The 15,549-nt window shown below is 42.5% G+C and overlaps 1 protein-coding gene across 1 annotated transcript in view; it reads right to left on the bottom strand.

Annotated features, from left to right (window-relative positions):
• Positions 1-14,720, bottom strand: part of LARGE1 (LARGE xylosyl- and glucuronyltransferase 1) — a 386,604-nt gene extending 371,884 nt beyond the window's left edge. Inside the window, exon 1 of the mRNA XM_044441252.1 lies at positions 14,474-14,720. The gene's annotated coding sequence lies outside the window, so the exon portion shown is untranslated. The remainder of the gene's footprint in view (positions 1-14,473) is intronic.
• Between the last annotated feature and the right edge of the window lie 829 nt (positions 14,721-15,549).

Raw genomic sequence — 15,549 nt, 5'->3', positions numbered from 1 at the left:
CATTCTAATTTACCAAAATGATGTGCAGTCACAAAGAGAAGAGGGAAAAGATGCTTGCTTTCATTCATTATTTCCTTTCAAAAAAAACCAAGGAGAATCAGTGCCTCCAGATCAAATTCACTATTTTGAATGCACCAACATAAAAAACAAAGATGCATTACCAATCCTCTTATACAGGAAATTTCATAGGAGTTGTATATTCAACTACAATCTAAATCTCCAGTTCAAATTAACAAGGTCTTGAATTGAATTGAATTGTTCCTACCTAGCATGTATAATACAACAGTTGAAATAACGCTATCCCCAGCCACCACCAACCCTTGGATGCACCCCTTAAAATGGTGAGAGGGTTTGAGAACGTCAAAGAACCTGAGACCACTGCAGCTTGAAGGCCAGATTGGCCAAAGCTGGTCACACAAGGCAGCAGTCTCCTAGCAAGGTCATCCAAGACAGAATGATCAAAGCTGAGATCACCACTCTCTTCAGGAGTAACAATCGAATCAGGGCAGAGAAACTCCTGAAAGGCAGCTATTGGGCAGCAGCAGTAGTTGAAGGCAACAGTGGCAAAGGATCTTTTACAGACTACAATGGTGATGCTCAAACGAACTCTAGTTAGTATTGCTCAAAAGAACACAGCAAAAAATCACTTCTGCACATCCTAACCTCATAAGACCAACGATGAAACAATCTAAAATGAAACAAGAGATGCTGCCATAATATGAGACTTCCAGTTGGAAGGAACTCAACCAGCTCCTGGGGAAAAGCAAAGTACAAGTATGAATAAGCACTGCCACTATTTATGCAAGTAGATCAAAGCTGAAACGACGTCTGGTAGTTGACATGCACAGTGACAAAACAGAAGTCTGATGCGGCATAACACATACAACTGAAAATGGAATGTGAGGCGTGTGAATCAAGGCAAAGCAAGAAGTACTAGTTCTCAGCAGTAGGTTACTTAGTACTTTACTCAGCACTGGTTAGGCCTCATCTGGAGTATTGTATCCAGTTTTGGGCACCACAGTTTTAAAAGATACAAACAAGCTGAAAAGAGTTTAAAGGAGAGCAACAAGGATGGTCCAGGGTTTGGGAACAAAGCCCTATGAGGAGAGGTAGAAAGAACAGGGCATGCTTAGCTTCAAGAAGAAAAGACTGAAGGGAGATGAGATAGCACTCTACAAGTACTTGAAAAGCTGTCACAAAGATGAAGCCTACAATCCCTTCTCAATCATCCCAGACTGCAGAACACAGAATACTGGGCTCAAGTTACAGGAAGCCAGGTTCTATCTGAACATCAGTAAGAACTTCCTGTCTATTAGAGCAGTACGACAATGAAACTAATAACCTAGGAAGGCTGTGGGCTCTCCCACACTGGAGGCATTCAAGGTGCAGCTGGACAGCCATCTGAGGGGATGCTTTAATTGCTGGTCCTGCATTGAGCAGATGGCTGGACCTGATAGTCCTCTGGCCCCTTCCAACTCTACTATTCTATGATTTTATGATTTTAATGTTTAAACATTCCATTTCATGGGATTTGGAAGTGATACTTCTATTAATACATCCTATTGCAGTACTTGGTGTGAATACACTAAAGTGGACTGCACTGGAACATTTTCAGTTAGACAAACACAAAACATTTTATTCTGGAAGTGACAACTCAGAAGAAATGGACTGGCTTAAATACTGAGGAAAGAAGTAAGCAGTAAGAAGCTATGTTGCAAAGTTCAACCAAGTAATTCTCAGAATTATCAGAATCATCATTATTCAAGTCTACACTCCAAAAACAGATGTCAAAAAAGAAGAAATTGAAAATTTTTATGCAAGCATCAAAGAGGAACTAGATAACACACCAGAACAAGACATACTGGTAATTTTAGGTGACTGGCACACAGAAGTAGGACACAAAGCAGGTGTTCAAATGTTCATGGAAGACTTTCCCTGGGAGGTCAGAAACAAAGCAAAAGATTGACTCATATGATTCTGTGAAGCCAACCATCCGTTTATTGCAAATGTGTCCTTCAGATGACTCTACACATAGGCATCAGCAGATGTGTTTCCCTTCCATGCTACTGCACATAAAATGGAAGAAAGCTGCCAGTTGTGCAACCCTCGTTCTGCAAGCATTCACAAACTTCGTCCTAGCTTGGCCTACTTTCCAAGACAGAGCTGAGCACAAGAGGAATTTTGTGAACACTAAGGGACAGATTCCATGGAGCTGCAACACATTCCTATTCCAAGCTGTTGAGACTGAATTGGTCTTAATTCCAAAAAGACTATACCAGAAAATATGGAAAACAAAACAATTGCTCAAAGACTGCTCAATACCCATTCCAATCCGCAAGAACAGACATGCCAAGGAATGCAGCAACTATAGGACTATTGAACTAATTTCTCATACAAGCAAAGTGAGGCTCAAGCTGTTACAACAAGGAATGTTATCCTGTATGGAGCAAGAAAAGTCTGGATTCTGAAAAGGAAGAGGCACTTGAAATCATATCACAAATATATGTCAGCTTCTGGAATGTAGCAAAGAATTTCAGGATTATGGGGGTCCCAAGACACTATGGATGGTCCTGAAAGCACTTTATAGTCCTGATGCTTAACCTGTATCATGAACAATATTAGGACAGAATATGGAAAATGAGAGTGGTTTCCCATAAGCAAAAGCTTCAGACAAGGGTGTAGTTTATCTCCCTGTTTGTTCAATCTGTAGACAGAACATATCATAAGGAAAGCTGGGTTAGGAGGAAGGAATGAAAATGCATTGAAGTACATCAGTCATATCAGCAGATGATATGATATTCCTGGCAGAAAGTGGCAATGAATTGAAATGATTCCAGATGAAAGTGAAAAAAACAAAGTGCAGCTTGAACAGAAAGCAAAACTCACGACTACAGTCAAACTACATAACTTGAATGTTAGCAATGAAAAAAAATCAACATTTTCTTTTGCATATCTTGGATCAATCATCAATTCAAAGGGAGACTACAGTCGAGCAACTTGAAGAAGACTGAGACTTGAAAGGGCAGCAATGAAGGAACTAGGATGTAAGGATGTTTTGCTGGAGACCAAGACCAAGATCATTCATACTATAGTATTGTATTCCTGAATGCAAAACCTGGGAAGTGAAGAAAACTGACAGGAAGAACATTAATACATTCAAAACGTGGTGTTGGCAGAGAGTTTTGTGTATTCCATGGACCAACAGAAGACAAATGAACCAGATTAAATGAAGCCAGAATTTGCCCTGGAAGCATACTTCCAAGGACAAACAGAAATTGTCATAGTCCAGGCACATCATGAGAAGGCAAGTCTCAGTGAAGACAATCTTGCCAATCTTACCAAGCAAAGCAGAAGGGAGAAGAAAAAGAGGAAGATCGAATATGAACCTGGCCACAGTTATTTATGTTCTGTTAACCTCCTGGTTAGACTATTGTAACTCGCTCTACATAGGGCTGCCTTTGAAAATGGTCAAGAAATTCCAACTTATTCAAAATAGGGCAATATGGCTTTTAATGGGGTCTGACCCATGAGATCATATCATGCCAGTCCTCTATCAGCTGCACTGGCTACAAGTTGAAATTCAGGCCCAATTCAAAATGCTTGTTCTAACATTTTAAGAACAAAATGGTTTGGGGCCATGTTACCTGAGGGATCACCTTATCTAATATGTTCCTACCCAACTATCAAGATCATCTGACGAGGTCCTTCTCAGGGGATAACACCCCCCCCCGCAAAAAAAGTAAGAAGGTGGCAACCAGAAGAAGGGCCTTCTCAGTAGTGGCACCATATTTATTTGTTTGTTTGTTTATAACATTTCTATGCTGCACCCATCGCCAATGCCTCAGGGCGGCTCACAAAGAACAAAACAATCAGGCATAGGATGATATTAAAAATTCAGAGTTATAAAACCATTAAATAAAAACCAGTTAACAATTAAAATATCGTTTAAATAAAAAGGTCTTGGCCTGGCGCCGAAAACCAAATAACGACGGTGCCAGGCGGACCTCTCTGGGGAGCGCATTCCACAGGTGGGGCGCCACCACAGGGAAGGCCCTCCTCCGGGTACTCACCCTCCTAATATCTCTCACAGAGGGCTCCTCTGGAACATGCTCCCAGGAGAGGTGTGTCTGCCACCATCCCCGACATCTTTTTGGCACCAGGTAAAACCCTTTTTATTTTCTAAATATTTTAATAGCTAAGCCTGTGTCTTGTTGCTGAAACAGTTTAATATTGTTTATAAATTGGTGCTGTGTCAGGTTGTTTGTCCTTGCTTGCTGATTATTATATTGTTGTTCTATAGTACTTTAGGTATATATTGTTTGTACTGTTTCTATGAGTATTTTAAGAATTGTTCTTAATGCTTCTAATATTTGTAAAGTGCCCAGAGAACTTGTGAGCTACAGGGAGTATAGAAATGTAACAAATAAATAAATGAAATGAAATGCACTGATTTCATAAAGGAAGCCACAGCCTTGAGTTTACACAAGCAAAGCAGAGTCACTGGAGGACATTTATTCATAGGGGCACCCTAAGTCAGAGACAACTTGATAACACATACCAACAGCAACATTCCCAACCAAAAAGCAAGTTAAAAGCAAAACATATTTAACCACCTACATAAGATGCCAAGTGTCACATCTGTCTCTAGCGTGCACTGGAAATAAAACATTTATTGTCCTCTTGCCTCACAACCAAGAGAGAGTCAAATGGTACACTTTCCATTCCGTGATATCTCAGTCTTATTCCTGAGCAGCCATTAAAAAGGCCACTACATTTTTTCCTGGCTTCCCTTTTGAGCTCTCCTGTCAGATGTCTGCACCTGCAGACATGTGCCGATATCTAAAGATGAATCCAAGGCTTCCTCATATAACCAGAGCTACAGAGGGGGAGGGATGGTGCCCCACCCTTCCCCAATCAAGGGGAGATGCCTGTGATTTGTTTAGCTCTGTACTTGCCAGCTGCAAGCAGCAAGTCAAAACAAACAAGTGCCTCACCTCCCAGGCACCAAGCTGAGAAGGAAAATAGAAGTGCAGAGGCTTGTCCTGGTGAGCAGCTGGCACTCCAACTGCTTGGCAGGTGCAGAAGCAGAGAAAATGTCCATATCCCATCAACAGTTCCAAGCTGCAGAGGAACACCTGAGGAGATTCTGTTTAATCCCAACTTTGTGCAGTATTTGAAATATGCAGGGCAGGTCCCAGTAACACGACATTTTTGGCTGCCTTCAAAGCTACCAGTGGGTGCTGGTGGCTCCAACATCAGTGGGACAGTTTATCTACTCTAGGTTTTAGACTGAACTTTCAAGAAGCGATCCTTGGCACAGCACCTATTTTGGGCATATGCTTAAGCACCATGCACAGATGCTTTAAAGTTCAGATAAAGCCCAGAATGGATAAACTGCTCCACTGATACTGAAACCACAGGCCACCTCTAAAATCCACCCACAAATTATTGAGCCCTGACCTCTAGAGGGTTCCAAAGTGGGATGTGCTTGGCTAAGGATGTGCACAGGTCCTTCTCACAGGCTGTTGTCCTCAAATCACCAAGCACATTTTACATCAGTGAGTGGGACAGATCAACAGTGATGTGAAACAATAGGACCAGCTTGAGCTTCTAACATGTCAGAATCTGACTCTGTATGATAAAATGTGAGATTCCCAAGCCCCACTAAATGCAACCGATCTTGTCTGTGAAGCAGGTGGCTTGCTCAGCACAGCAGGCAGGCAATGTTTCAGCCTCCAAGTGGAGACAATGAAGTTTCAGCTGCCTATTCACCACCAGAAGAACTGTATGAGATGGCACTTCCGAAATGCAATAACAGCTGGGTTGAAAGATTTCTTTACAGTAGCACTGCTGTTATACAGTCTTTAGGAATATGCTATAAGTTGGGAGCTGTACAGAAGCCGCAAGACCCAGAAAACCTGAAAAATATGGAAGTGAGCACAGAATTCAGCTCCTTCAAATTCTAGGCTTTGATGTATGTGTGTGCTAAGTTTCTAGTCCTTGTGAATGCAAACATAATGTTCAGACACTGATAATGTACTTGCTGCCTTTGCTGTTGGTGTTTTAAAGACTTCCAAAGCTGCAATCCTAAACTCACTTACTACAGAGTGAACCTCAAAGGATTCAGTTGGACTTACTGCTGAGTTCTTGTGCTGGCCCTGCATGACGCTTTGACCTACAACTATGCTGTCTGTACAAAATGTGCAATATATTCACATAATTTGTGTGCATAATTAGGTTTTCTGGGTACACGAAAACATTTGTGCTGTGGCTTCACAGATGACCTCCTTTAGTATAGCAAAGCCTATGTATGAAAAGCAAACTCTGGGAAATTGGAACCAGTGTTACAAGTGAACACAGCAAAATCCATTCATTAAATCACTATATGCCAGCCCTGTTTTATTCTTCTGCATCCAGCTATCAGCTGTGAAGGCAATGAAGTGGCCACTGGACCTTGAAAAGCCTCTCAGCATGAGAGATGGTTCGAATGCCAGACCCCAAGTCAGCCTGAGCCTTGAGACCCTTTTCGAAGACACAAGACAGCAAATATTTTTCTCTAACTAAGGTTGATGAGGCACTGGCTGTTGACTGGGTTAAACATGCTGCTTAGTGAAGTAGAAGAATCTGAGGCATATAAACTTGAAGTGGTTTTTCCCATATTCTCCATTAAGCTCGTTAGAGCAGCATCTATCATCCCCCCAGTTGTTTTTTTCTACTTCTTTTTCAGCCAGTACTATATAGTTGATTAGGATCTCTTCTTCAACTTTTTCCTTTCAACCACTGCCATTATTAAACACTTAAAACTGCACAGAGGATGCAAAAGACAAAGAAAGCACTGTAACAATTAAGTGTCAATACTATCGTCAATGACAAATACTATTAATTTCTGCCCTTCCACTTGCAAGCCAATATAGCATGGCCATCGTTCTTTGCTGTGAGAAGTGTTAGTTTTATACTCATGCAAATAGGTAGGAGACGAAGCTGGGGATTGGCCTAAAAAGCTGATGACAGAAAGGAGCTGAAGGCTCCCTAAAGTATGGCAGAGTGGCAAAACTTCCCTGCACAGCTCCTTGAGAGAAGAAACAATGAAGTGCACTACACTGCATGAAAAGATAAACATTTTGCCTCTGGCCCCCACCCTTTAGCCTTTGGCCTCTGCCCTCCACCCAACTGATGTTGTGGCTCTGGTGATGTTGTGGGGGAGGAGTCATTGCAGTGCTACAAGAGCTTCTCCAAAATGGAATTCGGTCCTCCAGCTGAAAGAGATCTAACAGGTATTCCACAGTCCAAGACTGCAATAACCCTACTTCAAATACCCATGTGAGCTCTGCTACACAGCAAACAATCCACATGACCAGTTTTCACATCCACTTCCAATCATTAAACTGATCAACTTGAATCAAAGTAAGTATGTTGTAAATGAAAACAACATTTTGCATTTTATCTAAGGCTTTTGATCTTCAACACACTTAAAGGATTAATTAATTTTTTAACTTTACATTTTTAAAACGATTGTCAGCATAAGAGGTGTAGAGGGAAATAAAATGATATAGACTGACAGCAAAATAACTTAGTGGAAAGATAACCTTAAATTGCTGGAAATCAAGAGTTGAGGGCAATTTCACACTACCAGAAATAAAGCAATCAAATAAAAATTCCATAGGCACATGCATATTCCTTGTTCTATTAGACTGTTCTTTATAACATGCACAACCCACACTTTTTTAATCCTCATGTGTGCATGGCATATACAGTCATGCCTCCTACAGCATATACAAGCTACAAGAAGCATGGCTGACCCTGGGGTGTCAAGGTACATTGTTATTACATTTACATTGCATTTATATCCTACCTATTTTGCCTTTTGTGAAAAACCCAAGGAGGTGTACACAGTTCTCCTCCTCTCCATTTAAATCCTCACAACAACAATCCTGTGAGGCAGGTTAAGCTGAAAGTCTGTGACTGATCACAACTTAGTGAAGACTAGACTCCGAATCTCCTAGGTCCCCAATCCAACATTCTAACCACCAAACCACACTAGTTCTCACATTGACACAAGCACACAACACAAGATGACCACTGCAGTTCCTACATGTCTTGGGGAAAGCTGCAGACACATGGGCCAGAGAGTGCCAGCTATTGTGCAATACAAGATAAAGACTGATTTGTCTCTTGATTGTTAAGCAGGTACACAAACATACTAAAACATCAGCCTTCCTTTGAGTCAAAAATCAAGCTCAAGACATAAGAATAATCTATTTTTCAATGTTTATTTCAGAGATCAAATGACATAACTGGATTACTCACAGGTGCATGACAACATTTTTGGGGTCAAAACTTACTCATCAAAAGCATCAAAGAAGAAATAATTAGAATTAGGGTTAAATATGGATTCTAAATCTATTTTGGAAAAAAATTCGTCCTGATTTTTCTAACTGTATTCTTCAATTACATTGTTTTCTGAAAACTTAGCCAGAGAAATCTTACACTAGTTTTGCTACATTTTGCTTACTATGTTTAGATGTTTGCCTTCTAGTTATGTCCACCACAGTATCCATTTCACAAAGAAGATGACAGCAGGGCAGAAGGTAGACAATGGCTGCAATTAAGCTGCATTTGTTCATGCTAAGGAATGCAAGCAACACAAAAATCACACACTGATATTTGGAAAAGCCTCCAGAAGAACAGCTCTATTAGTTTCTTGCAACAAAAAGCAACAAACAGCATTGCAGCACAAACTGTACTCTTGTACAAAAAATAATAATAATGCTATTATAGGTTTGCTAGTCCTTGAGGTGCTACTAGACTCTTTGATGATTGTTAATGTCTGAAGAACTAGGGATATATGAGAAAATCATTTCAGTTCATGTTTGATCAAAATTTTACACAGTTTGCACCTTCTGAATTGAATATAGACTTGGGCACAATCTGTACTTGCAATCCATACATTTCTGATTTTCAGAACACACAGCTCCCAAAAATACATTTAACAATATACACACTTTTGAAAAAATGTGCCTGAAAATAGTGCCCTTTTGAAAAGTACACACAAGTACTCTTTAATAAATAGGAGAAGAATGCATACATTTCAGATAAATGCATTTGGAAAAATAAAGGGGGAAATATGCGCAAATATTCATGCAAAAAGAAAAAGAGTGCTCACAATCTGATACAGACGTGAGCTGGAAAAAATGTTCAAGAGAGAATTCAGAGAACTTTGGCAAGCTCTAATTTTGCTTATTCATACTTCTTTAGGAGGAACCAATTATCAAGGTAGTGTTAAATGTTTTACTGGAAGACTTGAATAGGAAAATCCAGTACTGTTAAGAATGTGAGCTACAGCAAGCTTTACATACACTTGGCTCCTGCTCATTGAACCAGTCTCTGTCAGTGGACAGAGGCTGCTGCTTCTATTTTATAGAGCTCTTCTTCAGAAAGAAAGAAGGGAAAAAGCCAATTTTTAAGAGTCACTAGAAAAAAATAATAGGAAACTCACTGTCTATAGCTGCATGACTGCAGATTATTTTTATCCTTTGGAAATGTGAAAGTCGTCCTTCTGTAACAAACACATCTGAAGACCAACAGCTAGCCCACTTCCACAAGTTTCAGTCCAAGCCTAATTTATTAGATCTAAACACAAGCGGGCAACATGCTGCCCCCTTCAGGTAATGAACAAAAGTTTCTTTGATCATAAACAGGAACTCGTAATACAGCTCAAGGTTAGGACATACTGTCAAAGATTTGCAGTCTGATGATTAATTCCATCACCTGAATTAACCAGCATTGTTTGGAACACCAACCCAGTCTAAACCAATATCTCAGCTCCACAAGGAAAAAGTGCCATAACAAGGGTTGGATTTTGATAGCATACTCAATTACCGCTATCAAATATTCATATGAAATTAGGCAAGATTTGGAGAAGAAAACAACATATGCTCCGCACGCACGCACGCACGCACACACACACACAAGCACCTCAGAGGAGGAATGTTTAATACACTGACATAATTTGTCAAGGAAATGACCTTAGCTAGTAAAATGGTCTTGCTACGATAATTCTCTGCTAGAAAAAAAAACCCCAAATATTTTGTTGCAAGTCCCGAGAGTATATTTGTAAATTCCATGTTATTCTCTACAGCAGCTTATTTAAAGAACACTCTTACAATTCCAAGAAAGTTCAGTTGCTTGCAGACACTATCTGGCTTTTTAATATTCAGTGCTATTCCTAGCTTCCTTTGACACATACTACTCCAACATCTGAAAGGATTATTATCCTTCTGGATAATGCATCCCCAAATCCAGTAGATACTATGTGAAAACGGAGGACAGATCAGATGCCAGATACATGGCTATTAGTTTTAGCCTTCCACAAGTAATAGTACAGCTACAATTATTTTCCTTTTAGTCCATGTCCAAAGCATATCTATACAGGAAGAGTTGTTTCCAAGGGGTTATATTAATGAAGCTGTACAGCCAAAGCACAGTTTCTGGTCAAGACATGTGAAAGGGACAGATGCAAGGAAAGAAATCTGGTCTTAATGTCAGTGCTGTAACTTCTACTTTCTCCTTCTCATTTTGCTACCAGCCCAATTACCCATCAGTGACTTTGCAGCTGCTGCAGATTTTTTACCTGCCCACAAAGCCTTGCTGACCATGAAATCTAATTCCATCAGAGAGTAACAATGTTGTAGTAATTCCAAAACCAACAAAATTTAAACCTTCAGCTTTTCAGATTTACATTACTATAAATCTGAAGTTCACAAGTCTGATTCAGTTTTAAGCTCCCTCCCTCCCTCTCAACAGCTGCAGCTGAATGCTTTGTAAGCTACCCTTTGATATCTCACGTTTCTCTGTAGCACAGTCCAGCACTTTCCTCTGCTAAGGTTTAGTTAAACTATTTCCCTCTGGTGTAATTGTGTTGTTTACAGATACCAATTTGTCTTTTAAGCCCAAGACCTCTTGATACTAAGGGCTACATACTCTGGCTCATTACAGTGGCTTATTGTGATAGCATCGAGGTTTCCAACATGAGGGAGGGGCCACACAAAAACACTAGTTCCACTAGCATATTGCTGAAGTAGGAAGCGAAAGAATATAAACAGCAATCTACTCAGCACTATTTCTACATCAAGTTAAAATATTGCCATTTCCACAGCATAGTCACAGGCAGTACTTGAAACTGCAAGGGAAGGGTAAGCAAGCTTCTATTCATTTCTCCTGAACTACTTAGGTGCAGAAGTGTTAATAAACAGTAATGTACAAGTCATTTGAGTACAAGATGATTTACCACATGTATCATATTCAAAGTGTGAGTCTTCTTGCTGTGTCAGTCATTATTTTTATTATTTTTAAATAGGTAGGGAACCAAGACTGAGGAAGATATTCCACATCTGTAATAGAATACCCATCCTCTGCATTAGTTGTCACCCTCATGTTCTGTACTCAAACCACTAATGCACATAATTTAGAATCAGCACTGCATCTATTAGGGTGGATGCTGAAATAATTTTATCAAGCAATCTTGGCCATATTTTTTTCCAGGGTGGTTAGAAGTATATCAAGGCCAGGGCAACGATCTCTCTTTAGTAACTTGTCTAAGAATCCATTCAAAACTAAGGTTCAAACTCAGATGATTGGGGTCCAAATGACACTGATAAATCCAACAGTCATTTCAATCCTCTTCCTCATGTAGTTTGACAAAAATTAATCTGTGAAGAATTCCATAAGATAAAGAGCACTAACCAATTGGCAGTTTCCAGGCATTGGTGCAGAACTCTGTGTTTAGAATTTGTGCTCCTGCCAGATTTCTCCCCATTTCACTTTGAAGTAGTAATTTAAGGGAAAAAAACTGATTGATGGCTCCCCAATCCAAAACATCTGCATTGGCACACTTTCCTGCAATGCTGGCATAGCATCACAATGTGCAATCTAGCTCTGGCATATTAGATTATATTAGATTAAATCATGTACATTTATTAGCTAATGCAGTAAGCCTGATCCACAACTTTCACCTATTTGCTTGGTAGTAAATCCCACTTATTTTAGTTGAATGTATTTCCAGCTAAGCATGCTTCAGATCAGACTAAAGAAATGTATATTTCTTGAACTTTTTCCCCTAAAGATCAAATAATGTGAAATCCATACAAAAGTTTTATAATCTCAATATAGCTTTATCCAATTCAAGTAGCATTAAACATGCCCAGTTTAACATCATAGATTATATATGCCTGTACTAGGTCTAGACCATACTAAGCAAATGCTATGCAGGACAAAGTTTAAGATGAATAAAACTCTGTTCTAACTACTCAAGATTTTGCTGCAGTTTAATTAATCCACTTTCACAAATGCCTCTAAGCAGTCAACCAGGGCAAAGGCCTTAACTTGCTATTTGGCAGTAACACACCTGTCCAACAGATCCTTACTTTTTAAAATGAATGAAGATGTGTGTGGGGGGGAGCGATTCCCCCAGTTTGATGACATGTTTGGAGGAGAAGTAGGCTTTGAAATGCACAATTTGAACTAAGAATCTCTCCAGCAGCACTTATGTAAGGCACTGCCAAACTTCATGTTATCTCCACAGAGTCAGTAAGTTGTTGATTTGTTCCCCAGGGAGATCAGCTCAGCCTAATGAACTAAATGACACAATTCACATTGATAATGACAGCAGAAATCTGTCCAAGGAAGACACCAAAGGAGTGTGAGGAAAGAACCCACTCCAATTAAACAGACATCTAGTTCTACATTTAATGAGCTGAAAGCAATCTGTTCCCTGAAAGGGTCCCATTTAACCAGATCGTTATTAAAAGGGGACTGACTTTAATAAATTCAGAGAAGACTAAAAAATGTTTACAGCCAATTCATCCCGAAGAAGAAGTGGACACAGCTGAGAATGGGACAACTCTTTATTGAACCTAATCACTTAAGTCAAACCAGCCAGAAAAGCTTGCTTCTTGAAATGTTGAAATGACCTTTCTAGCATTCCCATTAATACACGTGCACACTCTCTCTAGCAACTATTTGTTGATACAGCCTTTCTGCTTTATTAGCTATTAAACAAGGGATCAAATGTAAGGTATTTTATTCTGATCGAACAGTTCTTTTCAAGCTACCCAGGTTTGATCATAATACATCCCATCACTTTTTCATGTACGTTGTATGCCCATAGCTGGCTTTAATGATTTGGCTGGCCAAGACATCCTTGCTCACTCAAAAGCAAGAGTGAGCTATTGTTGCAATCCTAATAACTCTGTGCTAGAAGAAAGCAGTGAGTTCCATATATTCAAATATCTATTCTTTATATATAAGAATAACACTGCGCACTGGCTACACCTGTCCCTGCCTCTGCCTCGATCCCAAAATAAAGGCTTATATTCTTCCTGATGCCCAAGATCCACCTCTGCATGTCTCACCTGGTCCAGCCACCTCAAAGAAACATCTTGCAAGTGCTGGGTCTAAGAAACAACAGTTTATCCACAACTGTGACCATCTTCTTCCTCTTTATTTGACCTCCAATCTTTTTCATAAGTTACACAAAACTCAGTGGTGATGCTGAAAGGATTCTCTCCTGCCCCCTGTAGTCTCCAAGCATTCAGTCTGGAATCTACAGTAAAAGTTGTGAGTGAGATTAAAGTCTCACTGTGTATACGCTGTTAGTCTAGCATCAGTTGCATTCATTGCTGTGGGTCTACTCTAAGTAGGTCTGATCGTCAAAATAGGATGGCCTACTTTATAGTTTCATTTCCTAAAGGAACACTTCCTGAGCAGCAGATGCTGCTTAAAAATAAGTCCTGTCTGTTTTAGCCTACTCCATCACTTACAAAGTCTCCTGTGACTTTAAATAACCCTTTTCACATTAGCAGACAAAAGTCTAACCATTTCAGATGGCATCTGCCATCTTCCTGACTTCTACAAGTTTTGGTCAGACAGCGGGATGATTTTCAACAAAGAAATGAACACAAACAAACAAAACATAAAATTCTATGTGGAGGTATTCAGCCCTAGACAAGTGACTTAAGTTCCAAATAAAATCTGGCCCCATTTTCTCAACTACGGCCAAGGAAGAGGAGCAACTGCGTGTCCATTGCTAGAGTAAGTATCTGCGAGCTCGTGCGCACCCAGTGTGAGCTGCGAGACTTACTTCCGAGTAACCTTGCGAAGGAGCGGGCTGCACGCCGAGAGGTGGCTCAAGCCTTATAATTAAAAAAGGGGGGAGGGCGCAACTTGTCCGGTTCTGTAAGGGATCAAAATGGGGCAGCGGAAGTACGGCTCCAATTCTGTTCACCGCTCTAGAGAAGAGATTACGCTGAACACAGAGTGACTTACTCCCACATAAGCACGCGCTGGATCGGGCCGCGCGATTATTACAAGTGGGAAGGGAATAAAGAAGAGCTGGAAAGACGCTGCCCGCTTTGCTACGAGTCACGAAGCGGCACCAATCTTAGCTCCGCCGCCCAAGCCAAAAACAGCATCTTACCTTATCGGGTGCTGCTGCTGCTGCGGAGAGATACCGAGTCTTTGCCAAAGGGGGTTCCCCTCGAGAGGTGAGCCGCTTCAGCCGGGGTGGCTGTTCTGCTCCGCCGAACTACACACACCCGGAGTAGAGGGGAACACCCCCCCTACCGCGGTCCTTTCGCTGCTCTGATTTCTTAAAGACGGTGGGGCGGAAAGCTGCAACAGCAGTGCTCCGATCCAGCGCAGTCCGGCGCTCGCGGAGGAGCTCTCCGCTGGTCCCGGGCTCAGGAAGCTCCGGCCGGTCCGATATTCGTGAGATCGGCGGAGGGAGGGGGCGGAGGACCTGGGCGAGATCAGGAGCCCCCTCCACGGCTGCCTCCTCAGGGCCTGCCAGTCCCTTCTTTTCCCATGCTGTCCTGGGGGACGCGGCCCCTTGTGGCCGGCTGCGCGTCCTGCGCTGCGTACAGGCCCCCGCCGGCAGCCGCTGGGACCCCGGGCCGGCCGGGGCAGGGGCACGTCCCGCTAGCTCCGCTGCGGCCTCCCCGGGGCCTGCAGGCACGCCGTGCGGGAAAAGCCAGGCCCGGCCCCAGCTTAGACAGGCAGGCAGGGAAAGCCCCCAAAGAAGGTCGCGGGCGGCGAGGCGAGGGGAGGCGGCGGCGGCGGCGAGGGCGCAGCGGCAGCCGCCGCAGCAGCAGCAGCAGCAGCAGCAGCAGCAGCCGCCCGGCCTGGGTGGCCGCTGGGTGCCGCGCTGCGCTCGGGCTGCCTCCGCTTCACTCGCTCATGCACTGCTCAGTCTCTCTGGTCGCCGGCTGGGCTTCTCCTCGGCAGCGCCCCGCCGCCGCCGGCTCTCCGAGTGCCACCGCTCCAGCAGCCGGCTTCTGCGCTCCCCGGAGCCAGGCTGCTCCCCTCCCCGCAGGGAAGGAAGGAAGCGAGGAAGGCGGGCTGCGGGCGGCGCTAAGCGAGGCTCTTCCCCAGTGTGGCTTTTGCTCGCCGAGGGAAAGCGGACCCGAGCGCCGCCGCTGCTTGGCTGGCAGGCAGTGCCGGCGGCGGCGGCGGCGGCGGCAGCAGCAGGCGGGCTCGTCCTCCGCTCGCGCCCGC

The sequence above is a fragment of the Varanus komodoensis genome, unplaced genomic scaffold (genome assembly GCF_004798865.1).
Source record: "Varanus komodoensis strain SLA01 unplaced genomic scaffold, ASM479886v1 scaffold39, whole genome shotgun sequence".
NCBI classification, from domain to species: domain Eukaryota; kingdom Metazoa; phylum Chordata; class Lepidosauria; order Squamata; family Varanidae; genus Varanus; species Varanus komodoensis.
The sequence above is the reverse complement of the archived record's forward strand: the minus strand, read 5'-3'. Positions and strand labels throughout refer to the sequence as shown.